We start from the raw sequence: 6,000 nt of genomic DNA on the forward strand, positions 1-6,000 counted from the left end.
ACCATGACCCGTGGCGCCACACCCAAACACAATGTTTCCGATATAATTTTGCTTTCGAAAATTTAGAAATATGCTGATCTGGACTGGAAAGATGTTCCCGGTAAAGTCGAGTTTGCTTTCGTAGGTTTTATAATGATTTAGACGGACCGGACTTTTTGCTGCGGGATAAAGTGCAGATAATTTCGCCACATGAAACATTTGTTGTCGGTATTTTAAAAAACGATGCACTCCTGACTGGCGGTAACCAGGACCTTTCTCTGAACGGAATATGCCACCACAAATACTGTCACACCCACCATCACCCACACATAACCGTTTCTCTGAATTTTAACAAAATGTGCTCGTTGGTATGGGGCAAACTATTGTGCTTTGTCAAGGAACAACCCAATCATACTTGCTAAACACGTCGGCCGCTTCGTCTACCACTTCTTTGAAAAAGACCATTGTAATCACAATAAACTGAATCCACCGATATTCCTCCAACAGTGATACTAAAACTCTTCTTATACCCAATCAATCAGCATGTTTGGGTGTCTTAAAGAACATTTACCATATATATATATATATATATATATATATATATATATATATATATATATATATATATATATATATATATATATATATATATATATATATATATATATATATATGTATATATACATATACATACATATCAAAGTCTTTACATGTTTAAGTGTCTTAAAGAACATCTACCATACAGACGTATATAAATGTGTAAACATGTTTGGATGTCTCAAAGAACATTTATTATATAAATAATAATAACGTATACATATTTGTGGGGGTCGTAAAGAACATTTACCATTTATGTATATATATATATATATATATATATATATATATATATATATATATATATATATATATATATATATATATATATATATATATATATATATAAACCAATGTGTAGTCATATTTGGTATTTGGGCCCTTAAATACTATTTCACAGACACATATCAGTGTTCGATTGCATTAATAAACATTTCATAGGCATTCACTGCAAACCTATTTGGATGTCACTGATATATTACAGTGTGTTGATCGGCTTTTCCGTAATGAATATCATGTCACAGATGTATAACATTGTGTGAACTAATTTTTCTTGAAGGAACATATACCACTGTGTATATTTGTTTGGATGCATTCCTGAGCATTTCATGGAAATATATATTGCAAGCCTCTTTGGGTGTGACAGGTGCATACGTGTATAAGGACGTTAAGAGCTCACTGACAGATAACACTGTATAAACCTGTTTGCATGCCACAGATATATAACAGTGTGCACGCACACACACACACACGCACACACACATATATATAACTGTGTAAACCTGTATGGATATCACATACTTAATTTTTGGTGTTGCCTTTTTCTCCTTGAATTTTCTATTTTATCTAAGTGTATGATATAGCCATTATTAATGTTCAGATAACTAGAACAAAATGTAAATGTAATTAAACGTATCCGTATTCATCAAAAGATGGAGATTACATATGTTATATTTTGAAGAATCGCATAACGGTTATATTGAGCTCTGTGGTTTTACCAATCTGCGTCTGAAATTAATATTGCACACGGGCAAAGGTTGAAACTACATGGACCATACTTCTTTAATAAAACTATAGAATATATTGGTTTTTCAAACCGCCCATGGAGACTTGATCACTAATGTGTTTCCATAGGCGTAAATGCTAGTAAAATAAACAATACAAATACGGTCTCCATTAAATTGCATAGAAACTACAAATACTTCCATTCCTTTGAGCCTTGCAAAAAAAAAACCTAATGATGTTAGCAGGTTGCCTTGGTCTGCATCTAATAATATGGCTTCTTATGTTTCTATTTTTTTATTTAAATACATTTTATTTAGTCTTGAAAGAAAATCTTGAGAAAAAATAAATTAATTGTTTTGATGTCATTTACATTACCTATATTTCTGTTTGTATAATAAATGATATAATATAATTAAATACATTTATTAGTTAATCAATCCATGTAAACTCATAGAGTACTATTTTGTATTACCTCAAGAGTAGACCGAAAACGAAGTTCAAGTACCTGTACCGATCAACAATGTTTGACATTTTTTCTATTATCAACGATATACATAAATTATGCTAAATACAAATTTCGGTAGTATTTCGAGCGTATAGAGAGAAACAGGAGAAAGAGAAATGTAAAAGCAGAGAGTAAAATAAATAAATATGCATGCAGCATGAGGACCTGGATTGGTTGAGATAAAAACGAAACGATTAAATGCAATGGAGAGATAAAAACAAAATAGGAAATACGAAGCAATGAAGAGACAGGAGAGTGAAATGTTATATAGATCAGAAAATTGAATCAAGCGGATCACGCTCTCAACCCATTTGCACACATGTTCAGTCTTTATTGCTACCAGAAATATTAGGCTAGTAAACACATTTTTAAAAAAAATGACGTAGAGGTATAATTTCCCTATTTGCGAAAATTGCTTAATACGCTATATGCCCAAGAGAACATTTTACATTAATTTTCCAAGGTGCAGTTACTGGTAAAGGTCGCGAAGTTTGTATTGCATTGAATGTACATCAATGTGATGAATATATAATGTGATTAATGAAAGTGTCTTGAATGTCTATGAGATAGTGTATGAGGCATACTGACAAAGGTTTAGAAAGTGTAGAAACTAATGGTTATAGCATACACTTAGACAATGCCATGCCGAAGTTGCGAGGGCAAAATAACAACTATTTGTTTGGTTATAAAGATTACGATAACCTCTTTCAGCTCATGTTAGTTAAAGAACTCAATAATTACATCAATAATGATCTCAAGACCTATCGTAATGAGAAAAGGTTTGAAACTTTCGAAAATTATGATCGAACAGCTGGTGATTATCAGGTGGCTCATACAGTTTGAATCTACCTCTCAGCTGTTGTTTGGTAAAGTAATCCTTTCAGTCTCATGTGAGTACTTCCAGATTTCAATCTGACACAACCTTTAGAAATTGAACTTCTGAACTCATTGCCCTTCATACGAGTATGTAAAAGGAAACGGCACGCTATTTATGACTGCCATGTGTATAAAGTAAGAAACTTGATATAGACAAATGTTCCAAGCAACTATCATATAAAACTATTAATAGACACATCTGTTGCTCGGAATCTTATGTTATTAGTTACATTGTCTTTTGTCTGAGAAATCTTCATGGAGTGAAAGTCTTCTTATTCAGGGAGTAGAGTGTGGATTTGTTAATATTCGTCTTCATCGTGTAAGTTTGCATCACAATTGGTCACAGTAACCGTGATTGTCGGACTAATAAATCTTTTACCTATCGAATGTGTTCATTTAGTAAAAGGCATTGACAAATGTTTTATTTTCAAAAATGTTCAAGATCCTGAAATCTAGTGTTTTGTTCAGATAGCTACTAGCACACGTGAAGCCACACAAGTCACATGTTGTTATTTATTGAACAATTGTGTCACTATGAAAAACAGAGACCACCGAAAATGCTCTCGTCTGCCATGCCAATCTATTCATCTATATAACGGAAAAGTGTTGGAAGAACGAATAACGAATAAAGTCTACCGTCCTTGTGATGAGAAGCTTTGCTGAAAGACATGTATGTCTAAAAAGCATACAGTAATATGGACTCATATTTTCGTTTGAAGTTGTACGACAGAATAACAAAAGTAGTTTATTTAGACCTGCTGCAACTGGAATAAAGTTCCTTCACTTGGACATATCACAGTAGCTTACCCAGATATATTAAATGGTAGTATTCCACTTCACATTGATTGAGGTTCCTGGACCCTTGATACCGAAAAAATATCAAGATGGAGATAAGGGCCACCAACTACATCTAGAATTAGCTAACAACGTTCAAATTCAGGGTCACACAATATTGTATAATTGGTTTGCAAATTGTTCTAACCAGCTATCGACCTAAAGGGAAACCAGTTATTCTAGAATAAGGGAACACACCACTCAAAGCAACTGTCCATTTCAGATTCACTTATTGCTCTAGAATTATCGTGAACTCTACTCAAACCGACTGACCATATCATGGCCATCCAGCATTCTAGGGACAGCATACTAATCATTATTGGCAGTCTTCATAGGTTATGTTTCAAATCTTGTATTTCTGTGAATCAAAACAAACTTAAATATCTCCCTCTCTTCACTTTGCAATGCATTATTGTATTTATATTTGTGTGTTTGTTAAGGATGCAAAAGGGGCACATCCAATGACAATGCGTATCTCAAAATGATGACGTCCCGTTTATTATAGTTCTGGCAGAAATGGATCGACCTTAGTAAAATAAACCCCAGTATTTAGACTAACTGTGTATCAGTATATCCTCTTTACTTTGGTACTTTCTCACATCGTACCATGCTCACAAAATGAATACGTTCCGCTCGACTCAAAACTGTTTTTTAGTCAACAAGTTGAGTCTCCGTTTACAAATTAAAATTCTCCGTAGTTAGCTTAGCGGCCTTCTTGTCCACTTTTGTATTCAAGATTTCGGGGAGAAAATCTCACATAATTCAAATCATTCATGTAAGAATATAAATTTATGTATTATATATATATATATATATTTCGTGTTAACATATGAAAGAAATGATGACCCATTGATCGTCACAAACTTTCCCTAAAATAGACTTATTTTGAAAGAATGAGAAAAGAAAACTGGTTTTACACCACGTTTTCAAATTAATTGAAAGGATTTATGCACATTCTCCTACGAGTCAGTTGTGTTTGTAGATTATATATTTTAGTTTTATGTGAGCAGCTGGTTTCGAAAATAAAGATATCACAAAGTATGAACGCTTGAAATGTACTTAAATTTAGAATTCATTATACATATTATCATCGTTGTGTCATACTATCAAGGATGTGTGTTATTAGGAATTTGTAAGGAATGCGATTATACATTCATGCAGATTAAATATTTGTAGTAAGTTTATTACTGCCAACACTCAGTCTTCTATTAAAAGCAATATTGTCATCTTCATTATCATCAAAATCATCATCATTATCAGCATTAACATCATCATCCTCATCATCAACAACACAATTGCGAAATTGAATTTACTAAATTACCTTTTCATATTATATGAGTGAAAATCTGTTTGGAATTCGTTGCCACGTACAACATTACCTGGAGGTGATTATGTTCATCCTTTATATTTCGAAACACTGCGTTTTATTCAACTACCTCCAAAAGTAGAAATTGCTGATTTTGAGGTGCGACGTCCGACACCCTGCAAGTACAGCATATGAACCTACAAATTTTCTCATGCTTCCTTTGCTGCAATATATAGCGCTCCACTCACGGTTCTTTTTGTCAGCAGTCAAATTTCATACGTATATAATGAGTGACAAGAGCTTACTGATTTAATTCAGCTTACACAGATCAGAAAATAGTGGTCGTACAAGTTATTTTACCTACCATGTCTTCAAACATTAAAGCAGTTTTACATATTTGCGGCACATAGCATTATAGATTCATCAACATGTCCTGACAATATCTTATATTTAGAAGTTTGACAATGACCATTTTGATAACGCAATCCGTGCTACCATAAAGTATCGTGAATAGTGTACATTAATTGTTGGTAAACCACTCGTTTCAGAAAGACCCCCCAACATTGACTTCCTACTATCAACAAATGATCACCGAAATCTAACAGACCTGTAAACGGAGAGACGTAAATACATACACGTTACGTGTGTTACAATATTTCATTTTGTTTTAAACCTAAGCAAGAGATCTAAACTAAATCCTTCTTATTAATTTAAATGACTGAAGGTCTGTCTCTCTTTATGTTGACTGCTCAGTTAGCATATTAGTTTACCATCAAGGAATTCAAATGCACAAGTTCCCTCTGTGTCTTTGTCTGTCTGTATGTCACTCTATCTTCTATCTATCTATCTATCTCTCCCTCTCTCTCTCTCTCTGGACATACGATAGTAACCTTGCTTA

Source organism: Sinohyriopsis cumingii, chromosome 12, assembly GCF_028554795.1.
Source record: "Sinohyriopsis cumingii isolate HCF-2022 chromosome 12, ASM2855479v2, whole genome shotgun sequence".
Classification (NCBI taxonomy): Eukaryota; Metazoa; Mollusca; class Bivalvia; order Unionida; family Unionidae; genus Sinohyriopsis; species Sinohyriopsis cumingii.